This window comes from Ambystoma mexicanum, chromosome 6p, assembly GCF_040938575.1.
Source record: "Ambystoma mexicanum isolate Mex_15411 chromosome 6p, UKY_AmexF1_1, whole genome shotgun sequence".
Taxonomy (NCBI): Eukaryota; Metazoa; Chordata; class Amphibia; order Caudata; family Ambystomatidae; genus Ambystoma; species Ambystoma mexicanum.
The window spans coordinates 1110922120-1110948149 of NC_090935.1; positions in this window are offsets into that span (position 1 = coordinate 1110922120).

A 26030-nucleotide genomic window follows, 5' to 3' on the forward strand; every position below is an offset into this window, starting at 1 on the left:
CGCGTGCTAATTTCTTTTATTTTAATGCTTTTGTTTACCTGTTGAAAGGGACAGTATAACACAATCATCTACAATATGGGGACGAAGCTTAGGTATGCTGGGGGTTACAGCTACCCTCATTACTTTGTTGCCAAGGGGGTTCTTGTGATGGTGTGCAGCAACATGTAATAATTCGAGGTAGTCCAGGTGCAGAGACCCTTGATGCCCAATGCTGTTTTTGTTTTTATAAACAAAATGCAAATAAATAGATGACATTTTAAAATGTACCATAGTGCATTTAGCAAAGAAAATGGGGCCGGGCCAATCTGGGGATGACCAGCAGTGTATAATAACTGCTGTTAACCATCTGGTCTCTGCTGAACCCTCTCCACTCCCTGCTGCCAGTCATCATGCTGTATGTGATGTGTCGGTGTGTGTGATGCCTCGGGGTGTATACTGTATCAACGCCGGTTTGGGGTGCTGGCCGACATGGAGTCACGTCTTCACTTCCTTCAAAGCTCTGGGTACTTCCGTTCTGGTGCCCGCTGGACTTTTCCACCTTGCAAAGGTGGGGAATAGCAAGGTATCCCTACACATTGCACAAGGGGAGTTTGTGCCTGATTGTTACAGTATGTCACATCGCTAATGGCGGTTTGTGCATAGCATCTTCACGGGGCACACATTCATGGTTTGGGGCTGCTCCCACATCCAGCCTGATACGCACATGCATGATGTGGTCCACCAAGGCCACCACACTGTGGTGTTATTGTGCTGCGGGGCTGGCCTGGTGCGCGCATGTATTAACACGTTTCCTTGTTGAATATTAGTATCACAGACACCCCCAGATTATTCCGTGCTCACTAGTATCACTCATATACAACCCACTGCTGTCTGAGGTGATGTCTACACCGCTCTGATTAGGTGTGTGCTGGAGTACATGCTTTATAACCGCTATCACTCTGGTGCACGACCAAGGGCACATGGTGGTTAAGGCGCAATTCTTTTTTACGCATTTCTTTGAAGACAAACGGGATGCCTCAGCTGGCTATGCAGCCAATCCGCAAGATTTGAAGATGTGTTAAGTTACTGTGCTGCATGGTACAGTATGAGGCACAGTCATACTGTACACAACACTCACTCATGTTTTGCTTGAAACTGACTGGCAATCATTTCACAATGGAGCACTCATTTCTGTTTGTTTTAAGCAATATTAATACAAATCCCGTCCTTAGTATGACGGGATGTACTTATAAGTGTCACTACGATTATGTATGCTGATTGTGGGTGTATATTTTGGATTGTTTTGGGGTCACTTACCTGTGGTAGTCACTGATATGTATCAAATGGAACATGTATTGTCTATGTCATCATTATCAAGGAACACTTTGTTGGTCCTTTTGTGCAACCAGGTTCGCCCTGATCATATGCTCTATACATTCTGTAACCCAGTACTGTAATTCATATGTAGCGCTGTGATACCTCCGGGTCTGGGCGCTGTCAACACATGCTATAAATAAATAAATGGACATGATTTTTTTGGTTTTCTATCTGCCCATTTGCCGCACTCACAAGCAATGCCCTTCCCATGCAACTGCCGGCGGCATTTCTTTTGCTCATCAGCCCTACACAGCATAATTGCCAACCTTCTGGGTTGCCGAGGCGGTTGGCGAAAGGATTTTGTTTTTGCGCACGAGAGCTTCTTTCATGCCTCTGGATGGGCAACGAGATTGCCGCGTGAGTGAACTGACTCTATGGCAGGTGTCACCCACCAAAAGAGGGTGAGTTGACAGGCAGGCAGACTTTGGGAAGGGGTGATGGAAGAAGCCACTGCAAGCATAGGCAGAGTTACAGGTTGCAGACCCTGCCCTAACTTCTTTTGGGATAGGTATGCCAGCATAGCAATGTACCACCTGATGTTTAGTCATGTCAACTGGCATGACCTTTTTTGAGCTGGCTCCCAATTACTCATGTAGGTTATCCTGCATCCGTCGCCAGACACTGCATACCAGAACCACAGCCGTCATTGTCATTCAGGGAGGCAACATGGGAGTTTTCACCCAAAATATCGGAGAGCCATTCTCTTGCCTTGGGGAGGGAAGATATGAATTGTAGTACTACTCTTGTTCTAAATATGCCAGCTTGGCAATATGCCCCCCTGGTGTTAATTGTTGCTTCATAATGCCAAGTGTCATGATCTTTTTTTAATTGTTTTCAGGTCTTCCCCCTACCCCACCACGTTGGTATTCAGAGACCAAAACGTTAAGAAGCAATTGATTTTCCCTTCTTTAATTACAGATACTGTGAACTTTTCTTCTTTAATTGTTGATATTGATTCGATAGGAATGCAAAACGAAATACATGACTGGGGGTCTGCTTCGTGGAGTGGAGTACGAGGATGATTTGTAAAGGTGTGGATGGTGGAGCAGTCCCCTTGGAGGGTGCAGGGGTGCTGGGACCCATGTCAGTGCTGGGGTACAAGTCATGCTCATGGACTCTTCATGCTGGGGTTCTTCCACGATGGCATATTGTAAATCTACATGTACGTGCAGTGGCCTCTGGTGAAGTTGGGCCTGTGAAGTTGGCAATCCATTCCCTTGTGCACTATTACTATTATTATTATTATTATTATTATTATTATTATTATTAGGGTAGTTATTGGGTTATATTTCCCCTTGACCCATCCACAGACACACACAAACACACTTTCACGTACCTACTCCCCATGCCCTCGTCAAACACCCCTTCGCTCCTCCACCCCCTCCCATCCACACTAGAAACATTCCCCCTCAAAATCCCTCACACAGACACACAGATACACGTGCACACAAAGACTCACACTTACCTTGTACGCCCTCAACTACCATCTTCCAGCCCGGCCATGCCCGGCAGTCCCTACGCACGCTCGAGTGTGGCAAGAGGCGTGGCTGGGCAGACAGGTAGGTGGTCTTGGGGGCGAGTGGATTCTGGTATTCAGTCTGTTTTGCCTGTGATCTATATATAGATCATGGGAAAATCACCTAATTCCATGTATTGATTAAAAGTCTCAATCGGGGAAAGGGATTGTTTCTAAGATATATAAGGCCCTGGTCCTGAACACGATCGAGGGAAGGTCAAACTTCAAGACCTACCTGAAACGTGTGCTAGGAGACACTGTGCTGGAGGGGTTATGATATGATATGATATGGCATTTATAACGCGCCTATACACAAGTCAAGGTCACCTTTCATGGTAACCTCTCCACACATTCTATTGAACACAATTTAAGGTTTCACATGGCTGGTATAGAGACCAGGTGAAGGTTTCCAAAATTAATGCAGGCGCTTCACTGCTGTGTACCAAGGGTTGTGGGGGGATAGGAATCTCTATTCATATGTGGTGGACATGCCCCCTGACTACGTTTTATTGGTCAGAACTGTTGATCTGGATACAGGGTTCTCCCTGCAGCCTGAAACTCTAACACTTCTTTTGGGGATCCTGCCTAAAGATTACGACTGGTATATATTCCTGAGGATGTGGGAGGCCCTTCTACGGCAGGGAGAAAAACAGTAGCACAGAAGTGGAGACAACCCTCGATCCCTGATCAGCCGGACTTGCTACAGAAGGTGCGTGATGTCTACCTGCTTTGTCCTTCTTGATGGAGGATTGGGGAGATTTTACGGAAATGCATGGTGTGTGTCACGAGGAACCACCCCAACAGGAATTCTAGCTGTGGGTAGTCCCCGAGAGGCACGATGCAGGTTTTGATGAGTACTGCTGAACCTGTCCCAATCTTGGGGGAAGAAGACTCCTTCAAAGTGCAAGATTCTTGCATCCCAGTCCCCAACAGGCATAACTGCTGTATATTTTTTAATGCATAGTTGACTCGTGGTGATTGAGCTTACTCCTGGAAGGATCTCTTCCGTCTCTTGTATCGTCATACCCTGTGCTATTGACATGATGGACGCCAGTCATAGGCGAGACGTACTTGGTCTCAGGCAGTCGCTGGATCTGTTATTCTCGATTCCAATGTTATTATGCTGGAGGCCACAGAGATGTGTTCTCAAGGGTTCTGTACTGTCTGGTTACATTTTATGTTTTTTATGTTTTTGTTAATTTCTCTTTTCACTAAGTAAATGCACCCATTGCTGTGTACTGTGGCTTATAATATTTAAATAAAAAGAGATTGACAAAAAAAAGGTGTCTCGTGGGGCATAGATTGCACACCCTGACAGAAATACCTTTTCACTTGGCTCAGAATTACAGTAAGCTTCTAGGTTAGTGGGTGCCCCTTGCAACACATGTCGGTTATACATAAACCTATGGAATGTGTATGTTGTGTTTAGTACATGCCATTATGCAATATGCACCATGCATTCTGGGAAATCTAGTTCATGTCTTCAAAAGGAAAAGTAAAACAACAAACATCAGAATGAAAAGAAATAACCAGGGCTAGATGGCAATCTCCCAAATGACATGAGGCATGCTGGCATGTACAGTACACTATGCCGACATAAGAGGTTTGGGGCCCTGGTAACAGACATTGAGGACCACTGCCAACTAGAGAAACTCTTTGGTTTGCTGTTACACAGTCTCTACTAAGAGAAACGCGCTGTTTGTTACGAGCCACAAATGACGCATCCGGCGAGTCTCAGAACAGATGGGATTGATCACTGTACGCAGTGTGGCTTCACACTACACTCTATCTCTGAAAAATAAGAAGTAATATAATAAATAAAAAATACAAATAACAGATACAAACGCTTAGTAGTTTCTACAGTATACACTGACAAAATAACATCGGTGGAGCACCTCAACCACTTGTGCCCAGTTAATTGAGGGGATCAACAAGTTGATGAGAGGTTCACCACGATCAAAAACCAGGTTCCACATCAATTGCGGGTTAGCCAGGCTCAACCTCGGGTGCCCCAACCTCACAGAGAACGATGGGCGCCTGAATAAACGTGTGCTTAAAACAATGTCAATGTCAACCTCACCTCATCACAGTGGGCTTGTGGCCGAGGTTCGGGAATACAGGCACAAGTGCATCAACCCCCATTGAAGGACAAGAAGACATCTACTGGCTAAAGGATAACCAGAATCTCAAAAGGCTGTGTACGGCCTGTATCAAAGATACATTGATACCAAAATAGTGACAAGATGTGCTCAAATATCCCTCTCAACTACAGTAGTGGGTGGCTGGGGTTAGGAGGCTGTATCTTACAGCGTGGAACCAAAATGGTCCTTGAAGAGGCGGGTCTTGATTTCTTCTTCTGAATTGCATGAAGGTGGGAGCAAATCTGATGTTGACAGGTATGTGGGGCATAGACAAAGACTTATTGATTCCCTTTTCTTTCATGTTTAGATTCCTGCTGCTTTTGTTTGGCCAAATACCGACTTCTGGTGATGCCCTGAACACTGGCCAACAGAGAATGTGACTTTGGCAGGTAGCTTGCATGGTAACGGATTTGACGATGATGCAGCTGGCTTCGCAGGTGAGGCATGTATGCAGGGCTAGCAGAGGTTTAATGAGTGCAGGCATTCTGTGGTAGTGTTTGTGAAGACCTTTGATGTGGTGGGATTTGGCATGGGGGACCCTTCTCATCTGTGGTACGGTGGTGGTGGTCAGGCCAGTGAGCAATACGTGTCTTTTGTCCAATTGAGATCCGAGCAGGGCCTTCACATTTCTCTTCTGTTCACGTTTTCGCCACCTGACACTCATTTCTGTCTCCTAGATCATCTTCCTATCATAGCCCACACAGCTTCCTACCTCACTGCAACTCTCCCTCATTAACGATTGACTCACTTTTCATTCATTCAGTCATACCGTAAAGCATTTGCAAACCCACCCTATCCAATAAGCCCACCCTATCCAATAAACCCACCCTATCCAATTGTCCTTCATTCCCACTTCAGAGGCTTGCTCATGCCTCTGAATCATGCCTGGGCCTTTTGGATTTGCCTTGACTGAGACTTGTCAGGTTGAGGGACACTTTTGGACATTGATTGATGTAATCTGGGCTAATGATGTAGCAGCAATTTATAAGCCGCCTCCCTCTAATAACTGTAAACGGTGCTACCTGCACCTGCACCATCCTTCCTTTGACTAGGGTTGTCTCTCCCCTGTACCATCTGCTTCTCCCCCATTGTCTTCCACACCCGCCTCAACCTCTCAGAAACAGGACTCCATGCTCCTCTTCTCAGGGCGGGTGCAAGGATATATGCCCCCCCAAACCAAGTGCCTTTTACAATGGGGACAGATTTGCCCTTTTTGGGGACAAAATGGCGCCCTTCTGCTGGTGAAGACCAATGCAAGTGGTTCCAATGTAAGGAAATGTAAAGTGTCATAAAGTGGCCTTGAATAAGGCACCTCTACCATTTTTGTAGCACTGCTGCACGGGGCTGCACACGGCCCTGCAAGATAAAAGTACACAAGTTCTGAGTGTCGGTTGATTACACTTTCTAAATACGGGCTGGGCGGGTGCAGGGCTCGCGTGGAGGGCTTCTGCAGAGTACCACCAGTCGAGCCTTCCGCCCTGTCAATGTTTGTGTTTGACAGTTGGCCAGGTTGACATCTTCAGCCCTGCAGCATTTGCTCATGTAGTCATAGGATACATCCAAGCTAAACAGATGCCCCTGATGCCAGCGAATGCGCCCTTTGGCTCAAGGACGAAGGGCCGTTTGAGGTCCCCCGCCTTTTACTGTAGCTACATGCCATACCCGTAATCTCCAGGGTTGGAATTATACCCACACTGGTAAAATGTAATCCTAGAAAAGCCATCCGCGGTAGAATGAAGAAAGGAGGATCACTATGAGCGCCTTATATCGAGGTGAAATATTGCATCATGAAACACAGATGCACATTTCGAAAATGTCTGTCCCCCTTAAGTGTGAGCAGCTTGTACAGTTCTGCTCTTATTATTTCCATATTTTTACTTGTCCCAGTTCAAATGTAAAACTGCAAGTCCTGGAATGGAAAAAAAAGGACACACCAGGCCGGCCTTGTTATGTAACTCTGTGCCTTCTTTCACCGTGACCGATTCATGTTATATTATGCTATGTTGTCTTGCATTTGTATAGCACCTACTGCCCTGGTTTATGTCTTTGAAGCGCCTCAAGAAATGAAAAGTGTGCTGCCTGTTGTATTTGACTTTGGGATCAAATGGATATGCTACAACTATTCAATTATTGTTTAGTGTTAACAGTTCATGCCAAAATGGAATGGTGTTAATATTGTGGACTAACATGTACATTCTGTAAGGTTGATGGTTAAAGGAACTATGAAGCTAGACACATGCATCAGACAGGGTAAGGCCTTGGTGAATAAACACCATTGTTTCTGGACTGCAAAAGTCCACATACTCAATGCGGCTGATCCCCATTGATACCTATGAACAGCTGTCTTAAAGAGGGAGGAAGCACATAGGGAATAATAGATATCACATACTAGTCCTTGATTAAACCAGCTCTGGAACAGTGTCGCTTCAGCTGTAACTCCTGAAGTGGTAAAATGGGAAAACAGCCTCCCCCCATTCTCACACAGACTCTGGCCTAGAGGATCACAGCCCAAGCACCCCCTGCGACACTCCCTTGCAGTAACAAACAGGAATACCATTAGAAATACCCAGTGTATCACTAAGTACAGAATCCAGCCAATACACGTGCTAATCATCAGAGTTGGCCATGGTTTGGTAAAATGGTCACCACTGGCGCTGCTTTCCAATGAGCTGCTGACTCCATAGCCTCACTGCGAGCACTCACTTTCTGCTCCAGCCGATTCGGTGCTCAAGGGCTGAAAAAGAATCCAATTAAAGTCAACCCTGGCTTTCTAGCCAACTGCACCTGGGATTCTGGGATTTGCAGTTTCCATTTTGCCACAATGACTATTCACCCACAGGTGGCGGAGTTGCTGACTCCATAGCCTCCTTGAGAGCATGCAAGGTGTGTGCGGCCCCTCGCACTGGATGCATGATCCTGACTGTGCACGTGCTACTGCACACAATAAAATGCACCTGTTCCAAAGATCGCAGCAAATACATGAGCTTAGGTATGACACGTTGCCACGTTGGATTTTATAATTTCATTAAATACAATACATATTTATTTATGAAATATTGGCGAGCATGCAAAGGCCAATTTTTGATCTATAAAAGTGAACAATAACAATATTCATGAAATAAAGCACCACCTACTTATTGCACATTAAATGGGCATTGCAATTCACCAAAGAGTTCCATTATAAGGTCACAGAAGAACTCACAAGTTTGCCGGTGTCCCACCAGTAATTCTGGTGGGATACAGGGAAAATGCCCTACTGTTTCCACCGACTGATATCCTGGTATTACTGGGATATTCCAAGTGGCAGAAAGGGTGGTAAATCCCCATTCCAGTACTCCATAGAGGTGATCGCCCGAAATACCGGCACCAGTAATACCGGTGCTGGCAATTCCAGCATTTATTTGCTGGTAGGGACCCGATTTACCTCCAGCTCTTGGCTGGAGGTAAGTCAGTGACCCTCATAGCAGACTTGTGTTTTGCCGGTGTGGGAAAAGTGCTGATGCCGGAAAAACCAGCAATTTTACTGGAAATGTTTCCTCACCAGCAAACCCAAAATGGCCCTAATTAGAAGTTTTCCAGTATTCCGCTGGGATTACCGGTGGGATATCGACAAACTGCACTTACCGTCTCTGCCATCCAATATGTTATGGTATGTTATGTTATGTTATGTTATGTTATGTTATGTTATTGGGCATTTGCATAGCGCCTTTTTTCCATTGGTATGATCTTAAAGCGCTGTGGGATGAACACCCTCTGGGACCGTAGTCCAGGTCAGTGGAGAGTGCAGGGTAGTAAATAGTGCTTGGGTGCACTCAGTATGTGTGAAGCCAGGGCAGTTTATGTGGTGTGTAGCTACATTCTAATGCTAGGCGTGGTGCAGTGGTTGTGTGAGATCAGTAGAAAGTGTGCAGCAAGGGTGATTTCAATTGGAAAGCTGCATTCTGGCAGAAGTGGAGTTTGTGTATGAGATTATGCGTGCAGCTAGGACAATGTTTCATGGGGGATAGCTGTGTTACAAATACTGTTGAGGTGTTCATGGAGGTGTGTATAGGGATGTGTGCAGCTAAGCCGAATAAATCGAGGGGTATAGCTGCATTCTATTGTTTGTCGTTGCAGAGGAGAGAATTAGCATATTGGTATGTGTGAGTGTCTGTGCACATTGGAAGGAGTCCCCAGTGCCTGATTACCTTCCAGTGCCTGCCGTCGTGAGCATATCTCCCTATTTTAGAGGTTCAGAGCTTTAGTTCTCCGAGAGACATTCTCGGTCTGGTGTGGAGTTTGTTCTGTTTACCAAGCTTGAGCGTGTACTTTCTCTGCTTGACAATGTCACTGGTATTGAATTGCCCGATTCCAAACCTTTACTGGGCTAAGCGATTGCAGGTCTCTGGTCATTCCTCTGTCTTGTTGAGTCTGCAGTTGCTTATTGGATGACACCTTGTCAGTGTGCAGTTACATCCAGTTCTGTTCTATTGCACTTACGGGTACATCCTAGATATGGTGACTGGTACTCAGTGAACCCGAAGGTCCAGCATCAGACCATTCCGTGTTGTTGGTGCTGTGTCTGACTGACATTATTACATGCAGCAGAGGTTTGAGTGTTCCTGGTTTAGCGTGTGGTTTGAGTATTCATAACAGGCCACAGCACATTGTTGTCACTCGCAGGAGCTTGCCATGCCAGATTCCTCACCTGGTATAAGGGCATATTCCCTTGAAGGTGTAGCAATGTCAGTCCATTTCAATTGCTGGAGCGTAAGTGCTAATGGCCCAATCTTTTGGGTCCCAGGTGTTTGTTTACAGTGAAAGGTTGGGTATTTCCGTCCTAGTTTATGGTTTGAATTGTGAAATGACACCGCATCATTGTCCCTTGGGAGAGCTGAGTGTGCTAGAAGTCTCATCTGATAGGAGAGCGTAGTGCATATCTGCAAGAGGCAAAGAGCAAGCTCAATCAGTATTTCTGGGATATTATGGCCGGCGGAGAGCCAGTAAATTCCCATTTCGATAATTACTGATACCATTACTAACAGTGCCAGTGATTCAGGCATTTGTTTTCCAGTAGGGGCCTGAACTCCCAGCAGGTCAGGCCTGCAGGGAAATCTGTGGCCCCCACTGGCAAACTTGAAGTGTGCCAGTCCGGAAGAAATGCTCAAGCCGGAATTACCAGCATTTTTTCCCGACTGGTACACTTGTAATGAGGTTCAGTGAGTGTGGTAAGGGGTCCTGCATTCCTTATAATAGGTGGTCGCTTCATCACCCCCTTTCATTCTCAATCTCTTGCTTGCTCTGATGCACAAGACTGTCCAGTTTTAATGTGGAACTATATAGAAGGATTATTTAAAAAATCACATTAATCAGCTTGTAACGTTTGTTGAAAACATATATTCCAAGCAGTTTAGTAACCAGCAGTGTTATTTTGAATAAGTGGTAACATGGAGATTGATTCCTGCTCTCATATGGTAAATCCCAGCCATACATTAAACACGCTACCATAGATGCCTCCTTATTTATTAACTAAGGAATGTGACCTGACAAAGACAACGGTCCTCATTCCGAGATCAGCGGTTACCTGCCGGTGCTACTGGCGGATTGCCGCCGACCTGAAAATCCTGAATCTGCAGCTTGACTTCCTGGTACCACGAGACATTACAAGTCCCGGTGGCGCGGGAAGGCAGGCGGTGGATTTGGTAACTCCCCATTCCCGTGGAATTACATAGGACTCCATGGGAGTGGGGAGACGGAAGCACCAGCACCATTGCTAACCGTGCCGGTGCTTCTGTGAAAAGTCTGCCTGCCGGGGCCGTTGTGCCTAGCAGGTCTGACCCTGCCTGGCGCAACAGCCCCTGCAGGCAGACACGTAGTGTGACGGTCTGGAAACAAGGGTGCTGGTAAGCTTACCGGCACCCTTGTTTCCAGACCACCACACTTGGAATGAGGCCCAATGAGTTCAAAATAAAGATTTCTAAAAAGCGAGCCATCACTTAAAGTGTTTTAGTGGCACATAGAATTCGGCCAGAGAGCTGCCTTATACTTGTCAGCAGGCGTTGTGCCATCACACATCAATCTTAACATAAAACGAATAGTGATGTCATTTTTTTATTACATTGTTATTACGCTACGGGTGACCCCTAATAATGTTTATGTTTATGTATTTGTAACGTGCTTCAATGACCCGAGGGCTGACGAGCGCCAACAATAACAAACAAGTACAGAAAACAAATCTAACGCCGCCAAGATGGATTATCTAAACATGAGTGCACTTTCAAGCTTATCCAGAGAAACAGTTTAATAAAAAAGAAGTGTTTTCAGTTTCTTTTTAAAGATTTCAACTGACTTTAGTCCCCTGAGATATGCCGGAAGCGTATTCCAGGCCCTTGGAGTGGCATTGGCAAGAATCCCGTGAGAGATTTGGGAGTTTTACACTGTGGGATCTTTAGTTGATTGGTGTTGTTAGATTTTAGGGCTCTCACATTATGTTTTGCAGCCAGTCGTTCAATTAAGTAGGAGGGCATAAGTTCCAAACAGCATTTTTGGGTGATCAGGAGTAGCCTGAAATGAATTCTGGCTCTCACCGGAAGCCAGTGCAAATGTCTCCTAGCATCCGAAACATGGGGCCTCATTACGAGCAGAGGAGAAACAGATAAATAACAATAAATAAATAATAACGGCAACAAACAGTGGTAATGCAGCCAGCAATTTGCAAGTGCTAGGTTTAAGGCAGCAGACACGGTAGGTCTAATAAGTGCAGGAAAAAAAGGGGGGGCTTTATGGGTACAGATACAGACCCCAGTGCAAAGGGTGGCCCGGAGGCAGTGCGGGAGGGTGGCAGGATGAGCAGGTACCTGGGCCCAAAGGAAAGCGGGTGGCCAGGTGCATGGTGCCAAGAGAGAACAGATCAGCAGGGGAGAGGGGGAGCGAAGGCAGAAGAAAAGAGGAAGGTCTTGAGATGCTTCCGGAACCGGATATGGTTCTCCTCAAGTTTTAGAGTGGCAGGGAGGCATTTCCAGAGGGAGGCCCCAGCCGAAGACATAGATCTACCCCAGCTCGTTTCTTAGAAAAACGACTGACCCTGAGGGAGTTGGAGGTAGAGGAGCGAAGAGCTCGAGAGGAGAGGTATTTGCGGAGGGATAGCTGAAGGTATTTTGGAGCCAGGCCCCAGAAAGCCTCGTGGACAATGCAGAGGGTTTTGAATTTAATCCTTGCATCCACTGGGAGCCAGTGGAGAGACATAGTACAAAAGGTTGTCCTCCTTGGAAACAAAGTCATATGTTATACATCGTATTAATTGGTCACAATGTGAAAAAGAAGGCAATCAGTGGACAATACTCCATTGACCTAACTATTGACAATCAATGTGTTCGATTAGTAGTTGATAAGTAGTTGCCCCCATAGGGCTCAATGCGAATGGGGATGGAGGTAACAACGGGCACATCATGAGTGTCCCGTTGTTACCTCCTTCTTCCCCTCGCGGGACCCGGAAAGCACGCCTGGTTTTACCAGGCGTGCGATCCGGGTCCCGCGATGGGAACCCTGTAATCAGCCCTGACGGAATGAAGGGGGCCAGTCCCGTACAGGCCCCCTTCATTCCGTCAGCGCAAACCTTATAATGAGGCCCATGGTCTCGCCTATTAAGTTCAGTGAAAGTGGCTTTTATACAGATATTGCAAGATTCATGGATTGTAAAGTTAACATTATGTTTTTGCTCAAAACGACGCTGCCTTAAGTTTCTCTTTCCCCATTGTCTAGCCGTGCTCTTTTGTAACAGTTGAGAGAAACCCAAAGGAACAACAACTATTCAAGACAGGCCCCAATGAGACTTGGAGAAGAAGGACTGTAGAGAAAACACAGTTGTTTCTAAATCCACAGGTTGTGAGGGTGTCTGAATTAGTCACTGTAAAAAAAACGGCACTGCTCGTATAAATCATGACTTTACGTCTTTATTCCAGTGGGCGTGACTGAAGATAACTTAATTTCCTGTCTAATACGCAAGCATGCAAATCGCCTCATAATTCCCCTTTAGTTGTGCATTCTATCCCCGTTCGCGCCGACATCTGCCAAATTCTTGCTAAAATAAGCACACTCCAGCTTTATGGCCGCCCTTTCACAGTAACAGCTGGCGAGTCGCAGGTGCTGCCAACAGGAAACCCCCAAGCCCAGTGAAATGCGCTGGTGAGCTCTTTGTTTTTCTAACACCACACTTGGAGAGGGCTTAATTTGCTCAGATTCGAAACATTATGGACAGAGAAGGTGCTATGTAAACCGCCTTCCACAAGAGACTGGAGTCAACTTCATTTTTATTTGAAAATGGGGTGGTAAAAAAACAAATTGCGGAGGGATTTTCTGAAAAGCCATGTTAGTCAGGACTGAGGCGATCTGAAGCCAGCGCGGGCTGGGGAGCAGGCCACAGGAACGCCGGGTTTGAGCCATGCAATCTGCTTAGCCCAGTGTTTACTTTATGTGTGACCGAATCTCGAGTTGAAAGATCTTCACAGCATGGATGCTTTTGATTTTCAAGGTAATAGATTCCCAGGGAGTCAGTGCTCAGACATCAGAGACGTGTTAAATAGTTTATGCTGTAGTTGTGAGGTGACACGTGATTGTTATGTTGTGTTAGCACTCCATCCTTATCTTCCCCACAGGAAGCACACTGAGACCCCATGCTAGCACGCGGATATTTTTTGGATTCACCCGGAAGCAGAAGCATGGCCGAGATGTACCAAAGATCTCCCTGTTTGAGAGCGACAACTGTGCACGCATGTCGGGAGAAAGCAGCCATTGGGGTCGATTCACCATAATTTCTATTATTGCAGTGAAGAATGGGTGTCAACAGTTACCCACGGCCTGTGCATAGCACCTAATTGACATAGTACAAAAGGTTGTCCTCCTTGGAAACAAAGTCATATGTTATACATCGTATTAATTGGTCACAATGTGAAAAAGAAGGCAATCAGTGGACAATACTCCATTGACCTAACTATTGACAATCAATGTGTTCGGTTAGTAGTTGATAATGAATATCATTGTATGTATTAGAAAAACACACTAGTTCTGCTTGTTATTCGTAATTTTGAAAAGATAAGTTCAAACATTATTTTGAAATGTTAGACTCAAACAATAACATAGAAGCACACAACAAACATAAATTGACAGTAATACATGTTAACCCAAAATATTTTTTTTCAAATCAAGATCAAGTGAAGGACGGCATAAAAATGTACAAGATTTGAATTAAGAGTTCCACAAACCAGACAATTGACAAAAAAATAAGTAAAAATCAAGGACGTCATTTCACCAAAATGCCAGGGGTAGCGGAAGTGACATCACACGACCCTTGACCCCTTGATGACATCACAGGAAGTGATGTCATTTGACCCCAACCCCAAAGTGATATCGCGGGAAGCGATGGAACACGACCTTTCACCCGTTGCCAAAACAGGAAGTGACATCACAGCATTGTACACTACAAAAAATATGGTTACGATATCACTATAATGTGATGTACATTTCATGCAAGAATGGATCACCATATGTAGCGTTAAGATCAGTGTGTATAGGCCCATATTACCAAATTACTGTGAATGCAAGCAGACGTCCATGACCAAATGATAATGATGTGTTATTATATCCCCCATACCTCAGGGACAGAATAATAAGAAAAACCTCTGCACGACCAACCAGATCAGCCAACTCTTTCTGCCTCCAAACCCCGAGATTCTGACAAAAAAAACAGGAGGCAATAGCTTCCCTGTGCAAGCAGCTCAGTACTGGAACGCCCTACCAGTTGAACTAAGAAGGGACCAGCCTTGCAACAGCTTCAGGCACCATACCCGCACCTGGCTCCGACGCAATGACCTTTGAAACCTGAGAACATGTGCATTGTGATCTGATGCCATACGCGCTCCACTCTCATATGTAAAATGTACATAATGTATTTACTGTTTATAATATGTTACCCTCTATCCTCACATGTAAAGAATGTATATAATGTAATTACTGTATATAACATATGATACCAACAACCTGTAATCTGTAACCTGTAACCAAGCTCTAAGTATTCTTGTTATTCTGTGCGCCCAGCTACCCAGGGGGTTTCTGGCGCCCTATAAATAAACAAACAAACAAACAAACAAACATATATCGAAACACATCAAAGATCTTGATGTTAGTGTTTTTTATAGGTCATTTATTATTCACCTATACACTTAATCCATGTGTATTACCCTTCGCGCAATCCCCAACATCGGCCCTGAATACCTCAGAGACAAAATGGTTCCCTACCTACCCTCTAGGAACCTCAGATCTCGCACGAAAGTTCGCCTAGTGATCCCACCCCACAACTCCATGAGGATTGGCGGTTCCTCCTTCTTCGTCCAAGCGCCAGTCATCTAGAATTCCCCTCCACTCCACATCCGCAACACTGAAAACCACCTGAAATTCAGGAAGGCCCTTAAAACATGACTCTTCCCACTACTCTCCTAACCCACTGCACCCTGTGAATACGCCACTAATAAACTCCCCGGTATCAATCACAACTCAGGTGCCAGCAGCTTTCGCAGCAGTTTTCACCTGACACACTAACACATATTGCTCAAACAGCGCTGCCAGCTGATAAGTACTCCATGGAAAGCCGGCAGCTTTCGTTGCGACACACTTCATCCCCTATCAACACACCCATAATAACACTCCCACACACGACAATCTCAACCCAGAGGCCGGCAGCCCTCACAACGGTTTCACCTGACACACCACCACACATCACTCAACAATCCTGCCAGCCGACTAATACCCCATGGAATGCCAGCAGCATTAATTGTGGCACACCTGATCCACTATGAACCCACCCATAACAACCCCCCACCCGCCTTGAGAAGCCTAAGCCATCCCCCACCATGCAGGATCCTGTAATTTAGGTGAAGCATTGTGTCATAAGGACACTGCTTTTGAAACCTGGCCAAGGTTTCCCGCTCACTGCACAGGGTTCTTGACTATAGGTGTGGCATCCATTTTTGTGTACTGCATGTTGAAAGCTATTGCGTTGAGATGTCTGGGCCTCCCTCCCACGGTGCAGGTTTCTCAGGTCTAGGCATGGCCTCCATCTTTGTTTACCATATGCCTAAACCTACGGCACTGTGAAACATAGGCCTTTTCTCCCACTATATAGGACTCCGAAATCTAGATGTAACTTCTATCCTCGTTTAATATACGCAGATACTGGCTACAGCATGAAACCTAGGCCCATTGGTATAGTCTTCTCAACTATAGACCTGGACAACTATCACACCAGCCGAGCAATCTCGCAGCCTATGGTATGTTTATTTCATACCACCAGTGTAGACACATGCCGCAGGCACGGCAAGCATCCATGCACGATAGAATACGGCTACGGCTAAGCACATAGCCATCAAGACTGAAACACCTGACGTACCTCAACAACCTCTGTCACTAGCATACAGCGACCACCACCCAAAAGGAACCGGTATAGCTGGCCACACATACACTCTCTCAACAATAGCAATCTATCTCTAACCCTCAACAGCAATGATGTAGCAATAAAGAGTCAGTACACAGCTGAGAGGTAAACCAAGTTATTATTAGAGAAAGACAAACAGCGGAATACAGTAATACAGAATGACAAGGGAAAGGTGTCGGAGAGCTCTCCTGGTGTTCGGTCAGAGCTCATTTTATATAGCCTGGCAAGTTCCCATGACGTTTGTAGACATTTGGTAATACTAGGAAGTAGACATTTGTGAAGACACCTGGCCGTTATATGCACGGTACATTGTGTCACAAGATCAGTACGCAACTTTGGCGTAAACACCGGAATACTCCTTATAAGGTGGTATTTGTACACAGCCAGGGAAAGGTATGGGAGCTGGTGTCTCGTGGGTCCAGAGGTAAGCATTAGGTTGTGCCCTGCTGAGCCAAGGCGGGGTGTGGGCATGCCAGGAGAGCTGGGTGTAGCAAGAAGGATCTGGGGCCTCACTGGGAGGGTGATTGCTAGGAGGTATAGTATCAGGACAATCCTGCCACATCAGCACCCACCCATGTGTCTGACCTCTCTTGGGCTGCTTATTGGAGCCTTGCCAGCCATACAAGTCTTAGAACGGCAAACATGCACACACGTATCTCCTAAACTAAAGCTCCATGGAATCTCCAAACAGATCAGCTAAGGTCACCAAGGGCGTTCAACCAAGAAAAAAGTGCATTGAGGCCACACAAGTGGGGAAACAGCGCAATATAAATAACCAAATACAATACAATACAATATGTGTGTCTCTAGGCACAACAAGGCAAGGGGGGGTGAGTGTGGAACGATCCTAGTAGGCCATTCAGATTGTGGAAGTGCAAATTATTTATAGTGTGCTTGGTTTTCTTGTGCGAATCCAGGATTCAAACCTGTGTTGATCAGCGTGGTTTTGCTTCCAAGACCCATGCGTTGCCACAGAGCTCTCCTCCCTGTTAACATTTTAACTGCCATGGGTTCCCCCCCCCCCAGTGCCAAGGCTTTTTTGGTGATTTTGGTATTTCGCCATTCAATGCCTTCTAACGTTTTCTGTTTCATTAAACCCTTAAGTGCCAAGGACAAGGTATCTCGTCCTTGGCAACAGGGAGGTAATCCCAAGGACGAGATACCTTGCCCTTGGCACTTAATGGGTTAATGTTAAAGTTTTTTTATACCACGCACGGATGCACTTGTGTGGTCTACAGGTGCTCAAGCAAATCTGTACTGCAATGAGGCAGGGAGGATGGTTAGTAGGGTTGAGCGGGAAAAGAGCAAAAGAGCTTTGATGTGCTGTTGGCATCTTCAGTTCGGAAACAGCGTTCACTGAGCATAAATGTGATTTTCGGACATTGGTCGCCATGTGCAGTTGTGCGAGATTATGTGTGGTTTGTTTTGTTGTTGTGGTGTTGTAAAGTATGTGAGACTGTGGTGCTGTAGAGGTCTGGTTGTGTTAAGTCCAGAGTTTGAGAGGTGTATGCAAAGGAGTGGGTTTATTAACATGGATTGTTTGTCAAGGCCCTGGAAACCCATCCAAGTGCTCTGCATTGCCCACCTCTGATATTTACCAAAGTACACCACTCACCGCACCCCGGACTCAATCCAAGAGCGTCACACATCCCCCTTGAAAATCCATCCACATGCACCACATATCCCACGCCGGAAATTCACCCAACTGCACCATAACTCTCATCCCTGAAATCCATCCAAGTGCGTCACACCTCCTACCCCAGGAATCAATCCGAGTGTGTCACCCCTCGACCCCCCTGTGAATCCATCTAAGTCAGAGGTTGCAAAACGGTCGATCGTGGGCTCCTAGTAGCTCGCCTGAGCCTCTTCAGTCACCCGCGCTGGAGATACCTATAAAATGGTTTGTTTTGCTGCATTATCCGTGATCAGGATCCAAACCCTGGTCGTCCCACTTGCGGGCAGGGAGCTTGGCTGCTGTGCCACTTGTAGCTGCTTGTAAATTCACTGACAGATGTCAGTATCATGTTCTGCTTCTGCAGGCCGCCGGTAGTACCACAGTTGGCCTTGTGCGCACCCACACTGTCTTGCTTAAGCAAGCTCGCCTTTGTTTGCCGGAGATGTCGGAGGGGCTGGGGCTGGGACAGGATCAGTGTGTGCCACGCAATGAAAAATATCACAGTAGCACTGCAATGTTCAAAATAATATTTAAAAAATGCTGCAATTTCTTTCATGTGGCTTCTTTCCAAACCCCACACTGTAAATCATTTCCACTTTAAATCACTTCCATGGCACTGTTACACCCACTTTTAGTACATTAAGGGATCCATAGACATGCTGTACAGTAGAAGCCTACCAGTGTAGCTCATCAGGTAGAGAGACTGATTCTGAGATGTTACATATTCAAAATTACTGGTTGTTAATCTTTTGACTTTTTGCAATGTCTTATAATTTGGCCTGGGGATGGCTGGTGTCTTGCTTATATTCAGGGAGTAGGTGGGGATATTTCTGCCCCTGTAGTGAAAATCAAAAGTTGGCACCCATGAACCCACAGTTTAATTTCCTAAAAACTGCTGTCAGCACAACAGAAGCATTTGTGATTAACCAATTCGACAAGTATATAACACCTTTATAAATATAACCTGTGCTAAAACACAGATGGGCACACAAATAACAGAGTATGTCTGGTGTCTGACAAAAAATGCACATTTGGACAAAAATAGTGTGCCTAGCATGTAGAAAGCCTGCATACAACACAAAGGAAAAGGGGCACAAACATTACAGGACTTTATTTTGTGGTAGTCCAACAAATATCTGTCTTTTTATGAAACAGCTACTAATAAATAATAATGCAACAAAGAGGTTTTTGAAGTTCTTTATATAATCGTGAAGGCATATGTTATTCCATCTGTTTATAGAGGGGAAATAATCAGGGGCAAAAAATATTGGTAAAAAATTCCAAGGTTTATAAACATCCCCAGCCGATATCACCTGCTAGTAGCTCTCCACCGTGGGCCTCTACTACAAGTAGCACTAGCTAACGTAAAGGTTGTGGACCCCTGATCTAAGTGCATCACATTTCCTATCCCTGACATTCACCTGAAGGTGTCACAATCGCCACCCCAGAAATCTGTCTAAGTGTGTCACATTTCCTACCCATGAAATTCATCTAACTGCGTCACCTGTGGCAGTCATTATCCTTGTCTACCCCCTAGTGGCCCATTCTGGGTTTTACCTTAATTGACGCCTCAGCGGTCATGATTCCCAAGCTTCTCCGGAGTTTGTTGAGCTGTCTGTTTCTTAGTACAAGCCCTATTTCTAGCTAGTCAATATGTTCAATGTCCTAAGGGGAATCAATAGGGAACGGTTAGTCATCTTCCTCGATAACCTACAGGCGTTGTCTATTGTCTATTGGGGAGGGTCTGGTGCTTTTTCCTTTTCACCCGTTGGTCCTCAGTGGGGGTACGCCTAGGCTGAGAGTCTCCCTTTCCTGATTTTCCTTCCCCAGATTTCCCTTGAGGCTCATTCCCTGGCCTAATCGTATCGGGCCTACCAGTTTCTCCTGTTTCTTGATGGTCCCTCTTTAGGGGATGAGGGGGTCTCTGTTTAAAGTCTCTCTTCACAGTCCTATCCCTCATTCCTCTATTGCTTTCGGCTGCTTTACCTTTTTAAGTAGTTGGACAGTAACAAGGTGTGCAGGCATGTTTCAGTCGGTTGCATTGTGTTCGGAGCTGAAGAGCCAGGTTTTAAGATATTTTCTGAATTTTGTATGGTCCTTCATAGTTTGTATTTACCTGGGAAGGGAGTTGGGAGTTGCATAGTTTCACGGCTAAGAAAGAAAATGCTGATCCACCAATTTTTTTCTTTGTGCATTGTTTGGGTTCTAGGCAGATGTCATTGCAGGATCTAAGGGTTCTGGTTGGTTTGTTAATAGAAAGTTGGTTTTGCATAAGTTCCACTCTCTGGCCGTGTATTGCTTTATGCATTTTGCTAGGGTGACCAGATTTAAAAAACAAAAACCTGGAACTGGCCATAGACATAGAAATATGACTACTGTAAATACAAATACACCGGCTGTCCTACTTCTATGTCGCTGGCCGTTTGCGGGGGGCAGGGAGTGGGTGTGCTTACAGGCACACTCGTCTCATTGGAGGAGAGCGCTGGGAAGGGGAAGGGGGAGGAAATGGGGCATGAAAAGCATTTCACGCCCCTATTTGCGCAGGGAGCATTGCGCCGGGACCTGTTTTCGAGATTTCGAAATCGGGTCCCAGCAAAAACCGGGACTGTAGCTACCCACCCTTGAAACCCCGGATGGGGTTTTTAAAATGAAAAAACTCCCGGACCCCGGGATGCAGGGCTATTTCCCCAGACTGTCCCAGGAAAACTGGGACGTCTGGTCACCCTACGTTATGCTCATTGTTTTGAAAGTGATTCTTTTTTTGACCAGGAGCCAATGTAACATCCTGAGAGCTTGTGTGATGTGATCTCTTCTGTTGAGTTTAAGGAGAAGTCTGGCTGCCGCGTTTTGCATTCGTTGCAGTTTCCTTAGTAGGTAGTCTGGCATTCCAAGGTATATGCTGTTGACATAATCTTTCCTGGACATGATGAGGGGGATATGATGGCCAGTGTTTTATACGTGAATGAGAGGAGTTGTAGGTGGAAGCACTTCTTGATTATCGTATTAAGTTGGGGTTCTAGTGTTAACTCTTTGTCCGTGATGATTCCAGGGTTTTTTACAGCTGCAGATGGTGTCGGTGGGTTTCCAAGTTCTATATGCCATGTGATCGACTGATTGTTTCCTCTGTCTTCAGGTGTAATCATGATTTCGGTTTTGTCTGGGTTAATTCTGAGGTTGTTGATGTTCATCCATTGGTAGAGCTCCTTGAGACACTCTATTAGTGGTGATTTCTCTTCTTGTATGTCACTGTATTTGAAGATGATTTCTGTATCATCTGCATAGTTGTAGCATGTTAGTCCGTGTTTTCTAATGAGACTGATTAGTGGTGTCATATAGATGTTGACGAGTAGCAGTGATAGCGATGAGCCTTGTGGTACTCCGCAGGTGGTGTCACGCGGTGCGGATATGCAAGGTTGTAAGCAGCGCTGTGTCGGTGAGCCCTATTTCTTCCAATCTTTTTATTAGGATGTTGTGGATGACTATGTCAAAGGCAGCTGCGAGATTCAGTAATATCAGAGCTGGTTTTGTTTTGGAGTCTGTGTTCCTCTCAAGGGTCTGAAGCCTACTTGTGCCTAGTCCAGTAGATGGTTATTTTCAATGTTCTCCAGTAGTTGTTCATAGATGTAGATTTCTAACAGTTTTGCCGGGTATGGGATGTTTGAGTTTGGTCTATACTTTCAGTGGTCTTCCACATCGCCTGTTGTGTCCTTGAGCAGAGGCTCGATGTAGGCCATTTTTAATGTTTTCGTACTCATCCTGTTGTAAATGATTGATTGAAGAGGTTTAGGTAGTGCTCCGATGGTATGTCCTGTGCGAGGATGGATTTATAGGTGTCTAGAGGGCTGGGGTCCATTGGAGAACCTGCCGTGTTACTCTTTTTAATCAGGCCTAGTAGTTTTTCTCTTGACATCTGTTGGAAGCAGCACATTTTGTTTTGTGGTCCAGGGGTTGGTGGTAGATGGTGCATTGTTTGGTCTATTGGTCTGCTTTGTATGACTCAGTGTATGTTGGTAATTTTGTTCTTGAAGTGATCTGCAAGATCGTTGCATCGTTTTTGGGAGGTTACAGGTGAGTTGTTGCATTCGAGTGGGTTTCTCATCTCATTCACGATGTTGAATACTTCTCTCTGTGTGTTGGTGGCTTTTCTGATCATGTCGTCGTAGTGCTTCTTTTTTGTGTTGAGAGTTTCAGAATTGTATGATAACATTTGTAGTCGGTATTTTACTCTTTTGTCTTGGTCGTATATTTTCCTCCAATCATGTTCTATTTTACGGTTAGTTCTTTTCATTGGTTTTAGGTGGGGGTGAACCATCTAGTCACTGCTTTCTTTCTTGATGGAATGAGGTGCTTTTCTGAGCAGATGGCATATATTGTTTCTACGGTCCATTTCTGGTTCAGGTTTGCTTTTCTGTCTATGTCTGTCGTATCCATATATTCTAGGTTTACTGTTCCTGATGGTTTTCCAGTTTCTTTTCCAAATTGGTGGGTGTTTTAGCAGATTTTTGGATGGGTTTGAGTGTATTTGGATCACAAAGGGGGTGATGGGATGGTCACTTCATAGTATTTGGATGTGTGGTGCTGTTGTGATCAGGTTTCTTTTGGTGAAGATTGCATCCAGTGTGTGTCCTGCTGTGTGTGTCTCTCCTTTCAGCATCTGTCGAAGGTTCATGGTCTCGAGTTGCTTGATTATGGTTTTCTGCAAGTTGGGTTTCTCTAGTTCGAATTAAATGTTGTAGTCCCGAGAATGATCATATAATCATGTTAGATGGCTAGATTAGTGACTGCTTCTATGAAGGCGGCTGTGAAGGAGTCATCATAGGTTGGAGACCTATAGACGAATATAAATGTAAGGTTTTATTGTGGGCCCTTGGTAAGGTGGTGGATGAGGGATTTGCAGTTCTAGATGTTTAAAGGCTCCACTGTTTCAAATGTTAACAGTACTCCCCCTTTTTTTCTTTTTCTCTTCACCTGTTTGCATTTGAAGTTATCAGATAGGCAGCTGTGTAAAATGACTTAGCTTTCAGGTTTCTGTGATGACTAGGATGTCAATTCCCCCGCCGAAGAGTAGGTCGTAGAACTTGGTTGCGTGTCTGGATGTAGATCTGGCATTGATTAGGTTGCAGGGTCGTTTTCTCTTTGTAGTCAATTGATTTGTTCTGGTTTGCATCTTTGAGTGGTTTTTTGGTGGTTCTTCTTATCGTCTATGGGTTGTTGAGAGTGTTCAGTTATTCTTGTTTCATCGTTGAATAGGTCAGTTAGGTTTCTAATTGGGTTCATGGCCATTTCAGGTTCCTCTTCTGATTCAGGATGGTGTTGGTAGTTTTCTTGAGGTTTCTACCTTTTGTACCTTTTCCGTATGGGGTGCTGGTATCCTGCTGTCATGTATGGGCATCTATTCTGTTGATCTGGTTGTTGCAAGGTCTGGTGTAAGGTAGAGTGATTTTATTCTTGTTTGGGGTGGCTGTTATTCCTGTAGAGGAGCAAGTAGACACCTTTTCCCTAGTCAACGCCCCTTCATCCCCACCCTATTGGAATGACAGACAAGGAGCCACAATTGGAAACCCATGCACACGTTTATGCAACATGTCCATATCACGTCGATTATATGAAAAGCAATATGTACTCATGCAGCCATTCAGAAGATATCCTCACGTTGAAACAATAGAGGAAAACTATCAAGAAGGATGTCCGTTGCCAAGTTGTCAAAAGTAGCCATGAACAAAATGGTGCGCGACATGGATGTACATTAAACGAAGTCTAATAACAACAATAGAATGTCCAAAAGAAGATATATGAATCTATGTTGAAACTATATGAAAATGCTTAATATGAAGATGTAATTGGAATACTAAGAGAAACAAAGTACTCCATGATCCAGTATTTACAAATAAAAAGAAGAATTAAATGTTCGCTGGTCAATAGCTGTAAAGACGCTGAAACACAAGTTAGAAAGAATACATAGTGGCTTACTTATGAAAGGTACATATTCAACGTTTAGGACTACCATCAGAAGAAGATCGACGATGGCTCATGTTAATCAACCCAACAACCTCAAAATACGAGCCCAGAGTTTTAACGGGGAAAGATGATGAAGAAACTGGTTTACCCTTCTGAAATAGGGGAGTACATTGGCTTTGAACCAAGGATGCTATCTCGAGATATAAAGGAAAAGCGCAAAGGGAGTCTATGAGCAGACCATATTCAAGGACATATATCCCAAAGATTAGGAAGAACAAGAACATTTACTGATGCCAAATATTGGATAATTAAAAAGTTAAAAAGTCAATATGGGATAGAGTGAGCAAGTCTCTAAAGGCCAAGAGGAGCAACTGCACCTAGCATAATTGAATCAAATGATTTTAAATGCACTGTCGAAATGAACAAGGAATGAACAGCTGTTTAGAGGAGACTTTCATAGAGTGGACAACTCTAGAAAGCTCAGCTGGCGCAATGGAAGAGAAAGAGGAGAGTATCGTGGGGTGTTGCGGCCAAGGGAAGTGAGAAAGGGGGTGAGGGGTGAGGAGGGGAGTAGAAGACAGAGAGGAGAGGATGTTGTTATTGTTATTGTTATTGTTATTTTGCATTTATATAGCACCTTATATACCATTGGTATTGTCTGAAGGCGCTGGTAGGTTGAACGCCCTTGGGAACCGAAGTTCAGATCAGTAGAGAGGGTAGAGAGAGTCAAAAGTTGTGTGTGAGCACCCGGTATGTGTGCAGCTCGTTCGGGATCCAGAGTTTTGGAGGAGAAGTGGGTGGCCAGTGCAGAGCAGAGTGTCTCGGAGGCCAGAGGGGAAGAGGATACTGCAGTAGGATTGGCAAGTTCCTTGCAAATTTTAGACTTCAGCTGTGTTGTTGGTTGCTCCAGAGAAATGTGCTTGGACATGAGCCCTCTTCTTGGAGCAGACTGAGAGGCAGTATTGCCTTTGAAGTAGGCGGCAGGCCAGTTTGTTAGAGTATGAGCTAGATGCCAGCCACTTATGGTCTGCAGCTTTGCACTTGCGTTTGAAAGTTGCCCAGTGAGAGTCATACCAATATTTGCATTTGGAGGCAGGCTTCATGTGAATCTTCATGACAGGGGCATGGATGTCCAGAGTGTTGGAGATAGAGAGGTGGAGGTTAGCAAGAAGAGAGTCAGAAGGAGAGTCCAATGAGGGGGGCGGAGGAGGAATGAAGGAAGAGGCAAATGCAGTGACTGACGCACGCTTCATCTCTCGAATGACGGAGTATGAGACTGACTGTGCTGGTGGAGGCATCAGGGGACAGAGAAGGTCAAGGTGAGAAGAGAGGAGAGAGTGGTCAGACCAGGAGAGAGGGTAATGAGAGGGTTAGAGAGAGGGATGTCTTTTGAGATGAGAGCATCGGAGGGAAATCTATTGGCCTTGATTAAATGCTGCGTTGAGTAGGGAGGACTGAGGACATTGTTGAATCTTCTACAGAGGTATCCCATGAACCATTAAAACCTAAAATCCAAAGGGTTTTAGTATCTTTGGTGTTTACCAGTGTTTCCCATACCTTCTCATACATGTAATTCTTCCTATTGAGCAAGAGGGATCTCTTGCCTTGCTTCGTGCAGCTGTTGCCTGTCTCTCAGAGTCTCATTATCCTCTCATAGAGGATTTTTGCTTTCTTTGAGACAAGGTCTAAGACAGATTACATACTTTATTTGGCAGACGCTGCCACTAATTGTGAACACTGCCACAACGTCCAACTTCAGGGTGTTAAGATCAAAGCAGGAGGACAGGTCCATTCTACGTACTTCAATAAGTCTAGTCCTTGCTTGTCAGCTTTATTTTCAAACCACAGTAATCCATAAAAGCAACATCTTACATGGTTAAAATAACCTCAAGTCCTGTATTACCCCAGTGGCCTTGCCAC